This window comes from Elephas maximus, chromosome 12, assembly GCF_024166365.1.
Source record: "Elephas maximus indicus isolate mEleMax1 chromosome 12, mEleMax1 primary haplotype, whole genome shotgun sequence".
NCBI classification, from domain to species: Eukaryota; Metazoa; Chordata; class Mammalia; order Proboscidea; family Elephantidae; genus Elephas; species Elephas maximus.
The window spans coordinates 15525081-15546912 of record NC_064830.1 but is presented as its reverse complement, the minus strand read 5'-3'; the positions used below and the strand labels follow the sequence as shown (position 1 = coordinate 15546912).

General features: G+C 39.9%; 1 pseudogene; it reads left to right on the top strand.

Annotated features, from left to right (window-relative positions):
* The first annotated feature begins 102 nt into the window (after window positions 1–102).
* On the top strand, window positions 103–21583 carry LOC126086983 (40S ribosomal protein S3a-like; annotated as a pseudogene).
* Window positions 21584–21832: the final 249 nt, after the last annotated feature.

The following is a 21832-nucleotide window of genomic DNA, read 5'->3' as shown; positions in this document are numbered from 1 at the left end:
CTATAAGGTTGATGAGATAGGATTGGTGGCAGTTATGTTAATGAAGCAGGGCTCTATCTACAAGATTAGACTGTGTTTTAAGCCAATCTCTTTTGAGGTATGATGGAAGCCAATCGAGAGATGTGGGGACCTCCTATTGCTAAGAAAACAATGCCAGGAGCAGAGATGTGGGGACCTCCTATTGCTAAGAAAACAATGCCAAGAGCAGAGCATGTCCTTTGGATGTGAGGTTCCTGTGAAGAGAAGCTCCTAGACCACAGGAAGATTGATTACAGGACCTTTCTCCAGAGTCCACAGAAAGAGAAAGACTTCCCCTGAATTTGGACTTCTAGCCTACTAGACTGTGAGAGAGTGAATAGACATCTGTTTGTTAAAGTCATCCACTTGTAGTATTTCTGTTATAGCAGCACTAGATGACTAAGACAATTAGACATTGCCAGATGTTACTTTCATTATGCCCTACAGCAGTGGTTCTCAAATATTTTGGTCTCACAAATCCTTTATATTTTGTTTATGTGGATTATGTGTATACCAATATTTATCATATTAGAAATTAAAACAGAATTTTTCTAGAGTTTAAAAAATAAACATGTTTATTAATGTATTCAAAAATAATAATAGCACATCTGCTACACGCTAGTATGAATGACACTTTTATGAAAAATAACAAAGAAATAGCAAGAGCGACATTGTTTTATATACTGCAAATCTCTTTAATATATCTCCACGTAGAAGAGGGGAAGATTCTCATATTTGCTTTTGCATTCAGTCTGTAGCAATATGCTTGTTCCATTGATGTGTATGAAGAAAATGTGGCCTCATGCAGATAAATAATTGTCTAAAGGAAGAGTATTTTAAAGGCCTTTTCAGGTAATTGTAGAAAAGTTTGTTTTACATGAATGTTCATACTCTGGTATGTTAAAATCCATTGGTTTCATATATTTGATTGACCAAACGGGCAACTCCTGTTCGAAAGCAGAGTGAGAAGGTGGGAAGGGACAGCAACTGGACAAATGGACACAGGGAACCCACAGTGGAAAGGGGGAACATGCTATCACATTGCGAGGATTGCAGCCAATGTCACAAAACAATATTTATAAATTTTTGAATGAGAAATTAGCTCGAGCCGTAAACTTTCACTCCACAATTAAAAAAAAAATCCATTGTTTTATCTTGTACTTTGAATGTATCTTTTCAGTATTCATGATTTTGTACTATCACAGCCACGTGAAAAAATTATTAGTTCACTTGAATTACCCAGCTCTTGCAATGTTAACACATTTTATTACACACTATCAAAAAAAAAAATCACAATTTATTAATATCACTGTCAGTCTAATCAGAAAAATCTTTAGTTATTGATAAGCTGTCAAGATCACAGTGGCAGATTTGTGTTTTCCAAAATTCTCATTTTCTCTCTAGGGCTTGAAATTTTTAATTGGCAGCAAATATTGTTTTCCTTGAAGTGACAGGCTGATGCTGTTCATTTTTAAGAATATGTCTGCCAAATCCTGAAGCTTGAGTGCTCAAGTTTGCTGTCAGATCTTCGTTCAAATAAAAACAATATTCCATGGAAGAAGTGGCTAGTTCAGCTTGCAATTCAAAAAACCATACAAATGATTTCCTTGAGACAACCATTATATTTTAAGATGGAACACAAGTGATTAGTTTGTATCTGCCATTTCATCATAAAGAATATTAAAAAAAAATGAAAGCAAGGCTGAAATTTAATTAAATTTATACTCTCACTGATTCATCAAGGACTTTCTTAAGTGAAATCGGCTTTTGTTTTGCTGTTTCTGTTTTTCAGTGACTACAACTTCAGTTTGATGCTCGTAGCTGGAATCATGCTACAGTGTCAGCGGCTTTATCCACTATTGCTTTGACACCATCCACGGAAATCTCAACACTGTGAAAAAGGCAAGCAACGTCATGATGTGTGATGAAACGCATTGAATTGAATTTTTTTGTAAAGAATGGCATTGTCTGTGGTCTACTCACATCATCCCAATCCTCCTTCAAAGGCTTCTTACCTTCCCCGTCCATGGTGTCTCTGCTCTCTGCTGACCCTGTGAGGTATTTTGTTAAGCTGTGAACACCTTGAAAGCTGGATTCATGTTATATTGGTCTTAGTTCCCTATACCTAGAATAGGGCCTAATGGCATTAAAAGAAAGAGAGAGTACATGAGTGTGGTGTGATGGATCACCTGTATGTTGCCTTTCTCACCACAGTCTTGTAACTCTCATCCAAGTAATAGGGTGTGACTATGCAAATAAGGCAATTGTGACCCACCAAGGGAATTGGTCAGTTTTGCCTCCCTGCTAGGCTTAAAATGAGCCATCCCATAGGTGGAAGGAGAGAATCTCACTACCACCAAAGAAGAAGAGCCAGGAGTGGAGCACGTCCTTTGGACCCTGGATCCCTGTGCTGAGGAGTTCCTGGAACCAGGAGACCAAAAGAAAGAGACAACTGTAACACTGAAGACATCAAGAAACAATGGCAGAGAATCAGCAGCAGCAGAACCAGGAGACTGGCAGGAGGTGGCCTAACCCAAGGAGTGAGAAAGCTGAGTGCCTTCAGGCAGGAAGCCTGCTGGTGGGGTAGGGTGCCCCTAGGCACTTGGTAGAGCTAGGTTTGCCAACCCATGGAGCTAGAGCTGAGCGTCTTCAGGGCAAGGCTTACTGGCGGAGTGGGGCGTCTCTGGACACTTATCACCAGAGCTAAAACAGCTTTGTAACATTTCCCAGAGCAGGGCAGGGGCCATGGGGCCAAAGAGAGGCATGCCTATGAACACAGCAGAAAAGAGGCTGTCCTGATGGGAGAACTGTATCTTGAGCATACCTGAACCAGAGTTGTAAACTGTTACTTCCCTAATAAACCCCATAACTGAGTATGGTGTGTGAGTTCTGTGCGGCCACTGCAATGAATTATCAAACACAGCAGAAAAGGAGAGAGTGCCGTAGAAGGGACAGTTGGTGTCAGAATTGGCAAAGACGGTGGAGAGAGGAGGCATGTCTGATCTCTGCCTCATAGGATTTAGCCTTGGGTTGTTGTCCCTGATTCTTCTGCCCCGGGAAGTTAGAGGAGGTCAGATGCCACCACCACGTCATTTTTACAATGAGTGAGTAAATGAAAAAAACGAACAAGCTAATGAATCTACTCTAGCTGTGCCGGATTTTTCTGCTCCTCAAATAAGTAAAGTTTGCCCTATTTTGGGGCATTTTGGTTGCTATTTCCCACTTCCAGAAGTGCTTCTTCTCCAGATTTTTGACTCTTTAGCCCTGCTGGTATAATCTCACCTTAAATATCACAGTCTTTCCCGGAACACACAAGTTAAAATACGCACCCATCACTTGCTTTACAAAGCTTCTCTACGAAGCATGTGTCAACATCTAACAAATTTTTGTTGTAGCGCCCAACACATGGTAGGTATTTAGTGAATATTGTTAATAAATGAATAAAGAAGAGAATTCATTCAAATAATATTTATTAAGCACCTACTATGCCCTGGAGCCCTGGGGGTGCAGAGGTTAAGAGCTACAGAGAATTATGGCTGCTGACCCAAAGGTCTGCAGTTCAAATCCACCAGCTGCTCCTTGGAAACCCTATGGGGCAGTTCTACTCCGTACTCTAGGGTCACTATGAGTCTGAATCAACTTGCCAGCAAGGGGCTTTGGTTTGGTCTGTGTAGGGCATTATTGATCTAAAGTCCTTGCTCTAAAGGAGCATATATTATAGTGTGACTCAGGGTAGCAATAAATAAACAAAAGCAGCCATGGTAAAATATTCTCTGTCATGAGAGGTACAAGTTGTTATGAAAGTGAATTAGATGAGATGTTACCTGGTTAGGGTCCTCAGTGGTTTCCTCAGGGAAGCTTGACTTGAGCACAAGCTTAACCAGGCATTAACTACTGAAGAGGGAGAAGGTGTCCAGGATCCTTCCAAGTAAAAGTGGTATACCAGGGGGTCATGGATTTAATTGTGTCCACCCAAAATATCTATCAACTTAGCTGGACCATGATTCTCAGTATTGTGTGTTTGTCCACTGTTTTATGTGATTGTCCATCATTTTTTGTGATTTTTTCCTATATGTTGTAAATCCTATCACTATGATGTAATAAAATGGATTATTGGCAATTATATTGATGAAGTCTACAAGATAAGGTAATGTCTTAAGCCAATCTTGTTTCAGATATAAAAGAGAGAAGTGAGCAGAGAGATGTATGGACCTCATATCACCAAAAAAGCAGTGCTAGGAGCAGAGCGCATCCTTTAGACCTGAGGCTCCTACACAGAGATGCTCCCAGACCAAGGGAAGACTGATGACAAGGACATTTCTCCAGAGCTGACAGAGAGAGAAAGCCTTCCCCTGGAGCTGACGCCCTGAATTTGGACTTGTAGCCTACTAGACAGTGAAAGAATAAATTTCTCTTTGTTAAAACCATCCATTTTTGGTATTTCTGTTATAGCAGCACTAGATGACTAAGACACTTGGTTTGTTTTACTGCTTGTCTGCTTTGCATCTTATTTGTCCAGCCACATTTTTTAGAAAAGAAGCCTGAATCTTAAGGTTTCTCTCTTTCATTGTGGTACCTAGCACAATGCTGATGCGGAGAAGGAAATCAGCAAATACAAACTGGTGTAGAATACCCGTCTTCAGGACAGGATTTATATAGCTCTGTACACGGTTGTGCATCAGAGCTTTCCTGGTAATATAGCCACACCCATGTGATAGTTATTTGCATAATAATCATTTTTCCCATAATTTATTTATTTTGAAATCCATCCACCTGTATGTGTATACGTTCAGATGACACTTTCTCCAATACCACAGTCTCCCTCCCTCTTTTCTTCCATCATCAGCACCACAACTCTCCGGACATTCTCTAGAACAAATCAATCTTTATTTCTTTGCCATTATCAGCCCTCCCCCCATAAATCAGCCTTGCCCACTCCGAAGTTAACGTGACAGGGCTTCCAACTGTCCATGTCCTGCAAACAGTGCCTTTTTTTAGACCTCATCATCACCAGCTGTTCCTGGAGCACTGTAGTCTCTGTGTTTTTGACAAGTGTCTCATCTGTAAAATCATTTCTCAATTTTTTTTCTTCCTTTCCTCTTCCTTGCTCCTAGCAGCCACCCACAGAGCTGCACCCCAGGCATTTATCCAGAGTGCACCCAGCACATGTCTGCTGCTGACTCTTAGGTAATAAAAGCCGACTTTCAGTAAATCATATCAGTAAAGAGAGCCATAAATCTTGCTCTTGCCTTAAACAGATCAGTTCTTATTGTCATGAATACCACAGGCAGGAGCCACTTGCCCTGCACACTTATTTTGGATCCAGTCACTGACTAGTCCTAATTAGGTGTGGAGGCTGTCTTGGTGGAGGTTGTGTTCTAGCAATCAGTGTCTTCTGGACTCAATGGCAAGTTGGGCCCAATTCAGGGAAGTGAGAATGAACTCAGGAGGGCCCTCTCATGGAGTGATGGACCCATTTGTTTATGTGGCATAAAAGTTATACTATGAAGAAAGGATTGATTACAAAGGCTACTTTTTTTTTTTTTTAATAGCATTTAAGACTTGATCATTAGTTCTCATCTTGACCATAAGGTGGTCATTTTGTTAACTGTACAGTAGAAAGGACCAGGGTCAGGCAGATCTGCATTGGCATTCTAGCACTGGCACTTCCCAAAGGCTCAGCTATTGCATCCTCAAATTAGCTCTTACAAAACCTAATTTAACGGCCTGACAGAGACTAGAGGAATCCCAGAAGACATGGCCCCCAGATTCTCCATTAATCCACAACTAAAATCATGTCCAAAGCCAACTCTTAGACAAAGAATAGACTAGACTATAAAACATAAAATGATACTCATGAAGAGTGTGCTTCTTAGTTCAAGTAAATACACGAGACTAAATGGGCAGCTTCTGTCCAAAGGCAAGATGAGAAGGCAGAAAGGGACAGGAGCCAGTTGAATGCACACGGGAAATCCGGGGTGGAAAGGGGGTGTGTGCTGTCACATTATGAGGATAGCAACTAGGGTCACATAACATAATTTTATGAGAAACTAGCTTGAGCTGTACATTTTCACCTAAAGCACAATTAAAAAAAAATAAAACACCTTACATTGTAGTGTTATTTCAAGGACTACAATATGCTAATACTTTGGAGCTTTGAACCCAGGGTCCAGAGTGTCGAAGGATTTAATATGTTTGTTTTCCACATCAAATTTGGAAACGTGGGTAGTTTCTTTGGTTGAATGGGTAAATGACCTTCTGTATCTTTATTCAATATTTGAAAGAGTCACAGTGTGATGGTTAAGATTGTGTGTCAACTTGGCTGGGGCATGATTCTCAGTGTTTTGGCAGTTGTATAATGTTGTGATGACTTTCCTGTTGAAATTTGGTACGTGATCACCCCCATGATGGAATCTGCTGAGCGATACCAGCAGGGGTGGGGCCTGTGGTGGCTCACTGCCTCCTCAGCCTTCATCTCTCCACCTTCCACGGTCTACTTCCTTTTTCCAGCTCACCTTGCAAAGGTTGGCTTGTTCTGGATCCAGCAGCTATCTCTTTTCTGACCTCTGGTTCTTGGGACTTACCTGTCCATCTTGGGATTTGCCGATCGTCATGGCCTGTGAGCAAGAGTCTTGCTCTCCAGCCTGCCTATCTTGGGTTCACCAGCCTCTGCAGCTGACTCAGGAGAAACCTTGGGGATTCCTTGGCAGTCACAACCTGTGAGCGGGGATCCCTGTTCTCCAGCCTGCTCATCTTGGGTTCACCAGCTTTTGTGGCTCTGTGAATTGGGAAAGGACTCTCTCCTGATCCAAGGACTTGGAGTGTTCCAACCACTACTATCACGTGAGATGTTTCCTTAATATAAATCTCTATATATTTATACGCATTACTGGTTTTGCTTCTCTAGAGAACCCAGCCTAAGACACCCAGCAAGTTGGAAGATGAAGGGATCAGATGAGATGAGTGGACATACTATGCGTCTGTAGTATTGTCCAGCCCTTTGGTCATTCACATTTACTAAAGATGGGGCAATACATGACAGTACAGATTGGATGCAGCTGAACTTGAACTAATGCCTACCATCGGAGCCAAAATATGTTCCATGATGAACAGAAATGTCTCAAACAGCAAAAGGCTGTATGGGAACTGTAATTGTGAGGCCCCTTCACTGGAGGTCTGAGTGGAGAAGTGAGGGAAGGGCAGTGTAAACAGAAATAATTTTCTAATCTGGGCAGTAGAGATGTAGGCACCATGCTCTAATGACTGAATAAAAGTGTTGCCATAGGCAGTAAAGCTACATCCAAGGGTACTACTCTTTCTTTTTAATTCAGTGAAACCTATGACCTCTGGAACTTGATAGACTGTCTTGTTTTTCTGAGTCTTGCAAGCTTTCCACCTTTGACAGTGTTCAGTCTTACCACTTTTCTATTGCTTCTTTCAGTGGAAAATATTTTCATTTTCCTTCTTTGACAGGTTTCCACCTTACATAGATTCCTACTTTCACAGGTTTTGCTGTATCTGCTTTATGTATGGCAGTTGTTTTTGTTAGCTGCTGTTGAGTTGGGCACTTGAATCATGGCAATGCCATGCACAGTGGAACCAAACGTTGCCCAGTCCTGTGCCATCCCCATGACTGTTTACCAGTGGAACTGTTGTGATCCATAGAAATTCCACTGGCTAATTTTGGGAAGTAGATTGCCAGCCCTTTCTTCCTAGTCTGTCTTAACTCTGAGAACACTGCTGAAACCTGTCCAGCATCATGGTAAGACACAAGCCTCCACCGACAGACAGGTGGTGGTTGCACTTGAGGTGTGTTAGCCAGGAATCAAACCTGGTTCTCCTGTAAGGAGGACAAAAAATATGGCAGAGGCAACCTAACTTGGTTATCCCTATATTCTGCCTTAAAGAACATACCCATTGCCATCAAGTCGATTTCAACTCATAGCAACGCTATAGGACAGAGTAGAAGTGCCCCATACGGTTTCCAAGGAGCAGCTGGTGGATTTGAACTGCCGACCTTTTGGTTAGCAGCCTGAGCTCTTAACATAGACATGAAAAAATAAGAAAATTCTTTTTTGATAAAAATATAAGAAAGTTGCCACATCCTTTCTTTTTGTTTCTCTGCATCTTATGGCATTTCCCACTCGTTTCTTCCCCTGCTTCAGTACCTTGGAAGGCAGAAGGCATAGGTACAAAACAGAGGAGGGCTATCTAGCCTGCCCTGGATTTAATATAAGCAAAAGTAAACTTAAATTGTATTACAACATTAACATCCAGGGTTTATTTGTTACCATAATATAGACAAAGCAAACCTGATTAATACAATATTATAAACATTGGAATATAAACAAGGAATTCATTTCTGTTCTACAAAACATATTTGTAGTTTTTTATGAGGATGAAAGTTGTCAAATAAAAACATTAGTATTTACTAAGGATTCAAAACTATTAAGCCTAGAAATATAGATCATTAAATATTCACCGCACATTCATATGCTCAGTGTGGAAATCAAAGGACTTTCAAATGCGGGATAAAGTAATGTAGCCATGAGGTATTTTTACCCTTCAGTATTCGCCTCTGTGCTTATTCCTTTAATTTCCTCAAGTTCTCTTTTTTTTTTTCTCTTATGGGGCACGTTACATACAAGATTATCTATCTCCTACAACGTATTATCTTTTTTCCAGATACAGTGTTTACTTTCAACTTCTCATATCTAGGTCAAGAAAAAAAACTCTACACCTACCACACAATTTGAATGTGTATTATTCTGTTATCAATTCATGAGCCTATTATCTTTACAAGTGTCTTATTTACTTAATGCTGCTGTAACAGAAATACCACAAGTAGGTGGCTTTAAAGAACAGAAATTTATTTTCTTTAAGCTCAAGAGGTTAGAAGGCCAAACTCAGAGCGTGGCTCTAGGGTGAGGTACTTCTTTGTCTTTTTCAGCTTCTAGTAATGGTAGTCCTTGGCTTCCTGGGCTTGTAGATCCATCAGCCCCCATCATCATCAGAGAGCATCTGTCTTCCCCCTCTCTCTGTGTTTAATCTGCTCTTTTTAAATGTAGGTTGAGATGCAACCTGTAACATAGACTCCACCTACAGTCATGTTTTTGTTGGTTGACATCCAGGTGACCCCAAGTGTGCAGGGTAGAACTACTCTATAGGATTTTCAAGGCTCTGACCTTTTGGAAGCAGATTGCCAGGCCTGTCTCCCACGGCACTGCTGAGTGGGTTGGAACTGCCAGCTTTGTGGCTTGTAGTGGAACGCTTAAATATTTGTGCCACCAGGGGCTCCTAATATGCTCTTTTTATAATGTAGAAGCGATTAGGTTTAGAACACACCCTTAATTGATATAATCCCATTAATATAACAACAAAAAAAGACTTATTTCCAAATATGATTATATCCACAGGTATAGGGGCCAGTACCCCAACACATACTTGTTGGGTGGGGGCATAATTCAATAAGAGTGGTAGATTGATTGCAAAAATAGCTACAGTTCTTCAAACCCATTCCTCTACCCATGGAAACTCTCGTGGCATAGCAATTAAGTGCTATGGCTGCTAACTAAAAAGGTCAGCAGTTCAGATCCACCAGACACTCCTTGGAAACTATGGGGCAGTTCTACTCTTTCCTATAGGGTCACTATGAGTCAGAATCAACTCGACTGCAATGGGTTTGGTTTTATGGTTTGTTATGACTCTACCCATGCCATTTCCAATGTGACTTTGCAGGCCCTGTCATCAAGAGGTGGCATCTATTTCTATATAACTTCAATCTAAGCTGGCTTTGTGACTTACTTTGACCAAGAGAATGTGGCAGAACTGATACTGTGCCAGTTTGGAGCCTGGCCTCAAAAGGTTTTGCATGCTTCTGATCATTCTGTTGGAAACCTGCTGCCAGCGTATAAAACAAGCCTGGGTTAGGGTGCTAGCAGGTGGGAGTCAATGTGGAAGAATGCCCAGTTGCCCTAGCCAAGACCTAAAAACACTGCCCAGAAAGCCCAGCCAACGTGAGTGGAGCTGCTTAGGTAACATGAAGTTGACTGCAGATCCATGAATGAGCACAAGTGAGAAGAGAGGAACAACTTAACCTACCTCAGACCTATAAGCTAAATACATGCGTATTGGCTTAAGGCACTAGGTTTTGTGAATATGTCTCACCTTAGACTGTTGTGACAATAGATAACAGACAACAATGATCAAAATAATTACAATGCTCTATTTAGCCAAATGGATTTCCCATCTAAGGCATCTTTACCTATGCAATTTATTTTATTTTGATAATATTTCTATCAAGGAGGTATTTATGCATGGTTTTACTTAAAGGGTATCTGGGCTTGGAGAATATAAGCCATTGCACAAAAGTCTCACCTTAGTAAGTAATAGAGCCTATTTTCAAACATTAGGTTCTGAATCCAGAGCTTACGATATGATTTACACCAAGTGCTGTGTTCACAAGAAGAGTGTAAGCTCCTCAGCTAATGCTTCCCTTAGATCTCCCACCTTAGCTATTACTGAAGTGATTCACAACAAACAAAACAATTACTCATTTTAAGAAGAATTATTCAGAAATAGCACCTGAACAGTTCAGGAAACTAAGCATTTACCTTCAAGATTTATCTACCTTTTTTTTTTTTGCAGTTGGTAAATGTTGGCAACCAATAGTAATCTCAATATGTGGGGTTAGGGACTTGTCTTTTAAGAGGACGTTTCTCTACAACACCTTAATTCTTAGTAAACTAAGTTAGAAAAGAGTAAAGTATACCTTTTTTTAATGATATTTTTTCCTAATATGAAACAGGAAGTTCTTAAAAGTTTCCTACCAGAAACAGGCTCATTGTACATGTTTTTAATAGAGGCACAAAGCACATCATTTGAAAGAGCGTGTTTGAAGACCTACCACTCTACGTTTTATGAGGTATTCACTTACTCAGGCTTCAGGACTACTGTGCTTAAAGGTGGTTTGACATCAAGAGTGAGGAAAATTAATCATGTATAAAGGAGTCCATTCTTTGTGTTAGCAGAATTTTGTTTCCAGTGATACTCTCTTTATATGCATAAACAGAGTCTGACAAAAAAATTCATTAAACATATTTCCAGTCATGGACAAAAACTTAGATACCTATATTTTTAGTGCTATTTTTTAAATCAACAAATAATTTGTGCCTTTTGATTCAATTGATCAAATGTCATTTTTTACTTGAAACTGGTTTTCTTTTCTGATCAGCACTGTCTGAGACTAGCTCAAGGGCATTATTTAAATGTAAAAATTTTAAGTGAGGGCATAGGGTTACTCAGGAGTCCCGTTAACAAGAGATCAATATGGTAAAACATTGGAAAAAACTTAAACAGTAAACATTAACTTCATTTGTTGTTGATTTAACATGCCTTTTTCTGGTTTCTCTAGATTATTTTCCTGTTATCTTATTCAACCATATCCATATTTTAATGACTCTTAGGATTCTCTAGAGAAACCACTAATAAGATATCTATACGTAGAAGGAGATTTACTTCAGGGGGTTGGCAAGTCCAAAATTTTTAGGTCAGACAATGGACTAGAGACTCCTGATGATTCATGGGATTGTGGGGAACTGGCAATTACAAAGTCTGTAGGTCAAGTGGTAGGGTGGGGACTTTTGCAAGCTTGTGTCCCAAGATTTTTAAGTCAGGGGAAGGAAAGAACGCAAAATGAAAAGAGACAGCAAATTATGCCAAAATATCTATTTACACTCTAGAGGCAGAAGGCACCCTAAGAACACTCCCTTTTCAGCTGATTGATTACATTGTATTAGATTACATCATAGAAAGTAATTACATTGCATTGCATTAGATTACACTATGGAACAGCAACTAGACTAGTGTTTCATCAAACCTCTGAGAACCATAGCCTAGCTAAGCTGACACATAAAATTAACCATCACGATGATCACCCATTTCTATAATAATTCAAGGATGATTTTAAGAGCACCTAGAGGCTTGGAAAAAAAAGTTTTTTTTTTTTAGAGGCTTGGTGACATAGTGGGTTAAAATCTTGGCTACCAACCAAAAGGTTGGCAGTTCGAATCCACCAGCTGCTCCTTTGAAACCCTATGGGGCAGTTCTACCCTGCCCTACAGGGTCGCTATGAGCCTGAATTGACTCGAAAGCAATGTTTTGTTTTGTTTTGTTTTTAAAGGGATTTCTGCACCAGTTGAATTTTCTATGGCTGATAATGGTTCTGAGCATGTGAATCCAAAAACCAAACCAGTTTCTATCAAGTCAGTTTTGACTCATGGAGACCCCATGTATGTCAGAGTAGAATTGTGCACCATAGGGTTTTCTTGTAATTGAAGACACAATAATAGAATGCATAAACAGGCATATGTTTTTTGTCAGTGGCTGTAATCTTTAGGAAATAGACCACCAGACTTTTCTTCTAAGGTACTTCTGGGTGGACTCAAAACTTCCAACCATTTGTTTATAAGCTGAGTGTATTAGTGATTTGTACATAAATGTCACCGTTGGTTTCCATCAAGTCAATTCTGACTCATAGCAAACCCATGTGTTTAGAGTAGAATTTCTCGATAGGGTTGTCAAGGCTGTGACCTTTTGGAAGCAGACCACCGTTCTTGTCTTCTGAGGCACCTCTGGGTGGATTTGAACTGCCACCCTTCCCACTAGTAGTCAAACACTTAGCCATTTGCACCACCCTAGGACTCCTCGAGTACATAAATAAACTGCATTGTATATAATTCTACATTTTAGAGTGGAAGCTCAAGAAATTGCTTTTTGTTGACATGAAAATCCCATAATTCTTCCAAGAGCCAAATAGCCAACCTCTCCAAAAAAGTTGAATAGCTAAGTATGCCATTGAGAGCTCGTATCACTAACACTTTTGCTCTTTCATAGAAACCTACTATAATACTGGAACTTACACACGGCAGAGCATAAGCATGGTTAATAACAGCCAAATAATTCTTGATAAAATAAAAGTCCGTTTTCCTACGTTGTTGCTAGGTTTGAGCTTCCACTAATTTGTAACTCCAGAAAAATTTATATTAGGGCTATTTTCTTTAATTGAAATTAGCTGTTGTTCTGTGTGTGGGGAAAAAAAATGGGACATTTGTGTTTTTAATTCTGACTCAAGATACTTACATGCTTATGGTAATTTTGGAGTAAAGTATGAGGGAGTTGCTAGATATATTGACTTTACCTGGCATGGGAAAAAAAGGATAGCAGTGGACATGTGTCTTGGATATTTTTGAAGATCTCATCAGTACTCCCATTAATGAAGAGAGATGAGAAAGCATCTTGTAAACTCTCAAAAGGCACCTTACAATACACCCTTTTCAAATAACATTCTTTAAATTGTGCTGTGGCTCTAGAATACCATGTGGTTACATGCACACCATATTTACAGTATGCAAGATATGAGTATGGAAAAACATTGCAAAACTAAAGATATTTATGAGTCATTTCAAGATTTCATAAGAGCACTTTTCTATAGAAATAAGTTCAGAGAAGATAGGAAGTTTAGGTTTGTTCGGTAATAATAGAACAGGTAATCTTTTGTCTCTCTGAGAATCACCACAGCAGTTGGCAAGAACAAGTGCCTTACAAAAGGTGGGAAAAAAAGAGCCAAGAGGAAAGAGATTGATCCATTTTTTTAAGAAAGATTGGTATGATGTGAAAGTACCAGCTATGTTCAATATAAGAAATATTGGGAAAAAGCTAGTCACAAGGGCTCAAGAAACAAAAGTTTGCATCTGAAGGCATTTTTAAGGATCATATTTTTGAAGTGAGACGTGGTCTGCAGAATGATGAAGTTGCATTTACAAAATTCAAGCTAGTTACTGAGGATGTTCAGGGAAAAAAACTGCCTGACCAACTTCCATGGCCTGGATCTTACCCATGACAAAATGTGATCGATAGTCAAAAAAATGGGCGGGGCCAAGATGGCAGACTAGATGGACACTACCGCGGATCTCTCTTGCTACAAAGACTTGGAAAAACAAGTGAATCGATCACATACATAACAATCTACGAACTCTGAACAACAAACACAGATTTAGAGACGGAGAACGAACAAATACGGGGAGGCGGTGATTGTTTTCAGAGCCTGGAGCCAGTGTACCAGTCAGGTGACCTTCGGAGCCCGATTCGGGGCAGAGCCCATGGGGGCAGATGGCACAGACAAGGGGCCCAGCCCTAGCCTCCGAACTCATTCCGGGAGGGAGCCCAGCCGGTTCGCGTGGGCTGCGTGGCGGCGTAGCTGGTGGGAGAAGTCCCCGGGAGGCAGCCACGCAGTGACTGGTCTTGGAGCGGGGAGACCAGCGTCCCAGCCGGGAAGCCGTCCCGCCGGGATTTTGGTGGGCGCGGGCATGGCGTGAGCGCGGGGAGCAGCTACATCCCCCTGAATTGACCCCGGGAGGGTCCCAGCTGGTTCGCGGAGGTGGCGCGTGACGCGGCTGGCAGGACGGGGAGTCCCCGGGAGGCAGCGACTGATTTTGGAGTCAGGAGTGCACCGACCCAGTAGGGGAGCCTTAACCTAGGGGGTGGGGCTGACAGTGGAGGATCTGACCGTGACTCAAGCATGCCAGACCCCCCAGGGGCAATCTCCACACAGCCAGTACACATGGGCGACGCACCCCGCGGAAATCTCAGATATAATAGTCATTCCAAGAAAGACAAGCAACTCTGGCTATATTCTGAGGTGCTACTCTCCTATCTCTCTGATCCCTCCCCTACCCTCCCCAGGCGGCTCCATTAACATCCGAATAGCCTGAGCCAGAGGGAGAACTCTGATAGGGATCTGACTGCATTTTTTTTTTAGTGGATTTTCTGGAAAAACTAGTTTCCCAGTGATGGCTCAGAGACAGCAGTCCATATCAAACCACATAAAGAAGTAGACCATGACAGCTTCTACAACACCCCAAACAAAAGAATCAAAATCTTTCCCAAACGAAGGTACAATCCTGGAATTATCAGATACAGAATATAAAAAACTAATTTACAGAATGCTTAAAGATATCACAAATGAAATAAGGCAGACTGCAGAAAAAGCCAAGGAACACACTGATAAAACTGTTGAAGAACTCAAAAAGATTTTTTAAGAACATAGTGGAAAAATTAATAAGTTGCAAGAATCCATAGAGAGACAGCATGTAGAAATCCAAAAGATTAACAATAAAAGTACAGAATTAGACAATGCAATAGGAAGTCAGAGGAGCAGACTCGAGCAATTAGAATGCAGACTGGGACATCTGGAGGACCAGGGAATCAACATCAACACAGCTGAAAAAAAATCAGGTAAAAGAATTAAAAAAAATGAAGAAACCCTAAGAATCATGTGGGACTCTATCAAGAAGGATAACTTGCGAGTGATTGGAGTCCCAGAATGGGGGGGGGGGGGACAGAAAACACAGAGAAAATAGTTGAAGAACTCCTGACAGAAAACTTCCCTGACATCATGAAAGACGAAAGGATATCTATCCAAGATGCTCATCGAACCCCATTTAAGATTGATCCAAAAAGAAAAACACCAAGACATATTATCATCAAACCTGCCAAAAACAAAGATAAACAGAAAATTTTAAAAGCAGCCAGGGAGAAAAGAAAGGATTCCTTCAAGGGAGAATCAATAAGAATAAGTTCAGACGACTCAGCAGAAACCATGCAGGCAAGAAGGGAATGGGACGACATACACAGAGCACTGAAGGAGAAAAACTGCCAACCAAGGATCATATATCCAGCAAAACTCTCTCTGAAATATGAAGGCGAAATTAAGATATTTACAGACAAACACAAGTTTAGAGAATTTGCAAAAACCAAACCAAAGCTACAAGAAATGCTAAAGGAGATTGTTTGGTCAGAAAACCAATAATATCAGGTACCAGCACAATACAAGGTCACAAAACAGAACGTCCTGATATCAACTCAAATAGGGAAATCACAAAAACAAACAAATTAAGATTAATTTAAAAATAAATAAATAAATAAATAATACACATAACAGGGAATCATGGAAGTCAATAGGTAAAAGATCACAATAATCAAAAAGAGGGACTAAATACAGGAGGCATTGAACTGCCATATGGAGAGTGATACAAGGCGATATAGAACGATACAAGTTAGGTTTTTTCTTAGAAAAATAGGGGTAAATAATAAGGTAACCACAAAAAGGAATATCAACTCCATAACTCAGGATAAAAGCCAAGAAAAACGTAAAGACTCAACTAACATAAAGTCAAACACTATGAAAATGAGGATCTCACAATTTAATAAGAAAAACGTCTCAGCACAAAAAAGTATGTGGAAAAACGAAATGGCCAACAACACACATGAAAAGGCATCAAAATGACAGCACTAAAAACATTTATCTATAATTACGCTGAATGTAAATGGACTAAATGCACCAATAAAGAGACAGAGAGTCACGGACTGGATAAAGAAACACGATCCATCTATATGCTGCCTACAAGAGACACACCTTAGACTTAGAGACACAAACAAACTAAAACTCAAAGGATGGAAAAAAATATATCAAGCAAACAACAAGCAAAAAAGAAGGAGTAGCAATATTAATTTCTGACAAAATAGACTTTAGACTTAAATCCACCACAAAGGATAAAGCAGGACACTATACAATGATAAAAGGGACAATTGATCAGGAAGACATAACCATAATATTAAATATTTATGCACCCAATGACAGGGTTGCAAGATACATAAATCAAATTTTAACAGAATTGAAAAGTGAGATAGACACCTCCACAATTATAATAGGAGACTTCAACATACCACTTTCGGAGAAGGACAGGACATCCAGTAAGAAGCTCAACAGAGACACGGAAGACCTAATTACAACAATCAAGCAACTTGACCTCATTGACTTATACAGAACTCTCCACCCAACTGCTGCAAAGTATACTTTTTTTTCTAGTGCACATGGAACATTCTCTAGAATAGACCATATATTAGGCCATAAAACAAACCTTTGCAGAGTCCAAAACATCGAAATATTACAAAGCATCTTCTCAGACCACAAGGCAATGAAGCTAGAAATCAATAACAGAAAAACTAGGGAAAAGAAATCAAATACTTGGAAAATGAACAATACCCTCCTGAAAAAAGACTGGGTTATAGAAGACATCAAGGAGGGAATAAGGAAATTCATAGAATGCAACGAGAATGAAAATACTTCCTATCAAAACCTCTGGGACAGAGCAAAAGCAGTGCTCAGAGGCCAATTTATATCAATAAATGCACACATACAAAAAGAAGAGCCAAAAGCAGAGAACTGTCCCTACAACTTGAACAAATAGAAAGTGAGCAACAAAAGAACCCATCAGGCACCAAAAGAAAACAAATAATAAAAATTAGAGCTGAACTAAATGAATCAGAGAACAGAAAAACAATTGAAAGAATTAACAAAGCCAAAAGCTGGTTCTTTGAAAAAATTAACAAAATTGATAAACCCTTGGCTAGACTGACTAAAGAAATACAGGAAAGGAAACAAATAACCCGAATAAGAAACGAGAAGGACCACATCACAACAGAACCAAATGAAATTAAAAGAATCATTTCAGATTATTATGAAAAATTGTACTCTAACAAATTTGAAAACCTAGAAGAAATGGATGAATTCTTGGAAAAACACTACCTACCTAAACTAACACATTCAGAAGTAGAACAACTAAATAGACCCATAACAAAAAAAGAGATTGAAACGGTAATCAAAAAACTTCCAACAAAAAAAAGCCCTGACCCGGATGGCTTCACTGCAGAGTTCTACCAAACTTTCAGAGAAGAGTTAACACCACTACTACTGAAGGTATTTCAAAGCATAGAAAATGACGGAATACTACCCAACTCATTCTGTGAAGCTACCATCTCCCTGATACCAAAACTAGGTAAAGACATTACAAAAAAAGAAAATTATAGACCTATATCCCTCATGAACATAGATGCAAAAATCCTCAACAAAATTCTAGCCAATAGAATCCAACAACACATCAAAAAAATAATTCACCCTGATCAAGTGGGATTTATACCAGGTATGCAAGGCTGGTTTAATATCAGAAAAACCATTAATATAATCCATCACATAAATAAAACAAAAGATAAAAACCACATGATCTTATCAACTGATGTAGAAAAGGCATTTGACAAAGTTCAACACCCATTTATGATAAAAACTCTTACCAAAATAGGAATTGAAGGAAAATTCCTCAACATAATAAAGGGCATCTATGCAAAGCCAACAGCCAATATCACTCTAAATGGAAAGAACCTGAAAGCATTTCCCTTGAGAATGGGTACCAGACAAGGATGCCCTTTATCACCGCTCTTATTCAACATCATGCTGGAAGTCCTAGCCAGGGCAATTAGGCTAGACAAAGAAATAAAGGGTATCCGGATTGGCAAGGAGGAAGTAAAGTTATCACTATTTGCAGATGACATGATCTTATACACAGAAAACCCTAAGGAATCCTCCAGAAAACTACTGAAACTAATAGAAGCGTTTGGCAGAGTCTCAGGTTATAAAATAAACATACAAAAATCACTTGGATTCCTCTACATCAACAAAAAGAACACCGAAGAGGAAATAACCAAATCAATACCATTCACAGTAGCCCCCAAGAAGATAAGATACTTAGGAATAAATCTTACCAAGGATGTAAAAAACCTACACAAAGAAAACTACAAAGCTCTACTACAAGAAATTCAAAAGGACATACTTAAGTGGAAAAACATACCTTGCTCATGGATAGGAAGACTTAACATAGTAAAAATGTCTATTCTACCAAAAGCCATCTACACATATAACGCACTTCCGATCCAAATTCCAATGTCGTATTTTAAGGGGATAGAGAAACAAATCACCAATTTCATACGGAAGGGAAAGAAGCCCCGGATAAGCAAAGCATTACTGAAAAAGAAGAAGAAAGTGGGAGGCCTCACTCTACCTGATTTCAGAACCTACTATACAGCCACAGTAGTCAAAACAGCCTGGTACTGGTACAATAACAGGCACATAGACCAATGGAACAGAATTGAGAACCCAGATATAAATCCATCCACGTATGAGCAGCTGATATTTGACAAAGGACCAGTGTCAGTTAATTGGGGAAAAGATAGTCTTTTTAACAAATGGTGCTGGCATAACTGGATATCCATTTGCAAAAGAATGAAACAGGACCCATACCTCACACCATGCACAAAAACTAACTCCAAGTGGATCAAAGACCTAAACATAAAGGCTAAAACGATAAAGATCATGGAAGAAAAAACTGGGAGAACCCTAGGAGCCCTAATACAAGGCATAAACAGAATACAAAACATTACCAAAAATGATGAAGAGAAACCAGATAACTGTGAACTCCTAAAAATCAAACACCTATGCTCATCTAAAGACTTCACCAAAAGAGTAAAAAGACCACCTACAGACTGGGAAAGAATTTTCAGCTACGACATCTCAGACCAGCGCCTGATCTCTAAAATCTACATGATTCTGTCAAAACTCAACCACAAAAAGACAAACAACCCAATCAAGAAGTGGGCAAAGGATATGAACACACATTTCACTAAAGAAGATATTTAGGCGGCCAACAGACACATGAGAAAATGCTCACTATCATTAGCCATTAGAGAAATGCAAATTAAAACTACTATGAGATTCCATCTCACACCAACAAGGCTGGCATTAATCCAAAAAACACAAAAGAATAAATGTTGGAGAGGCTGCGGAGAGATTGGAACTCTCATACACTGCTGGTGGGAATGTAAAATGGTACAACCACTTTGGAAATGTATCTGGTGTTATCTTAAACAGTTAGAAATAGAACTACCATACAACCCAGAAATCTCACTCCTCGGAACATACCCTAGAGATACAAGAGCCTTCACACAAACAGATATATGCACACCCATGTTTATTGCAGCTCTGTTTAGAATAGCAAAAAGCTGGAAGCAACCAAGGTGTCCGTCAACGGATGAATGGGTAAATAAATTGTGGTATATTCACACAATGGAATACTACGCATCGATAAAGAAAAGTGACGAATCTGTGAAACATTTCATAACATGGAGGAACCTGGAAGGCATTATGCTGAGCGAAATGAGTTAGAGGCAAAAGGACAAATATTGTATAAGACCACTATTATAAGATCTTGAGAAATAGTAAAAACTGAGAAGAACACATACTTTTGTGGTTACGAAGGGGGGAGGGAGGGAGGGAGGGAGAGGTTTTTTTATTGATTAATCAGTAGATAAGAACTGCTTTGGGTGAAGGGAAAGACAACACTCAATACATGGAAGGTCAGCTCAATTGGACTGGACTAAAAGCAAAGAAGTTTCCGGGATAAAATAAATACTTCAAAGGTCAGCGGAGCAGGGGCGGGGGTCTGGGGAACATGGTTTGAGGGGACTTCTAAGTCAATTGGCAAAATAATTCTATTATGAAAACATTCTGCATCCCACTTTGAAATGTGGCGTCTGGGGTCTTAAATGTTAACAAGCGGCCATCTAAGATGCATCAATTGGTCTCAACCCACCTGGAGCAAAGGAAAATGAAGAACACCAAGGTCACACGACAACTAAGAGCCCAAGAGACAGAAAGGGCCACATGAACCAGAGACCTACATCATCCTGAGACCAGAAGAACTAGTTGGTGCCCGGCCACAATCGATGACTGCCCTGTCAGGGAGCACAACAGAGAACTCCTGAGGGAGCAGGAGATCAGTGGGATGCAGACCCCAAATTCTCATAAAAAGACCATACTTAAGGGTCTGACTGAGACTGGAGGAATCCCGGCCGCAATGCTCCCCAGACCTTCTATTGGCCCAGGACAGGAACCATGCCCGAAGACAACTCATCAGACATGAAAGGGACTGGTCAGCAGGGGGGAGAGAGATGCTGATGAAGAGTGAGCTAATTACATTAGGTGGACACTTGAGAGTGTGTTGGCAACTCTCGTCTGGAGGGGGGATGGGAAGATAGAGAGAGAGGGAAGCTGGCAAAATTGTCACTAAACGAGAGACTGAAAGGGCTGACTCAATAGGGGGAGAGCAAGTGGGAGAAGGGAGTAAGATGTATGTAAACTTACGTGTGACAGACTGATTGGATTTGTAAATGTTCACTGGAAGCTTAATAAAAATTAATTAAAAAAAAAAAATGGCAGACCGTGACTGAAGCTCATGTTGATATTAAGGCAACCAATGGTTATTTACTTCGTCTATTTTGTGTTGGTTTTATTAAAAAATGCAACAATCAGATTTGGAAGCCCTCTTCCAAGAAGATAATGGAATTATGGCCCAGAAAGGGTAGACAAATGACTTGAAAGAAGTGGTCAATAAGTTGACTCCAGACAGCAACGAGAAAAACATAGAAAAGTTTTCCCAATCTATTTACCCTCTCCATGATGTGTTAGTTAGGAAAGTAAAAATGCTGAAGAAGCCCAAGTTTGAACTGAGAAAGCTCATGGACCTTCATGGTGCAGGTAGTAATTCTAGAATAGCTAGTGGGAATGAGACAGGTGCTACAAGCTGAACAAACTGATAGATATGAACTACCAGTTTGAGAGTCTGTTAAAAATTCAGAATTTTAGTGGTGACAAATAAAAAGTCTTCTTTGTGAAAAAAGAAAATAGATGAGGCAAAAGTTTTCCAATTTTGTTTAAACTTCTTTCTGTTTAAACTTCATCTCCCTGGAAAAAGGATCTCGTCCAGAGTCTATCAATGGTGACACAGTCAGTGACCTAGACAGGAGCCCTTACATCTTAAGATCTTGTTAGCATGGGAAAAGGAATGAAGGATATATTATGCATTAA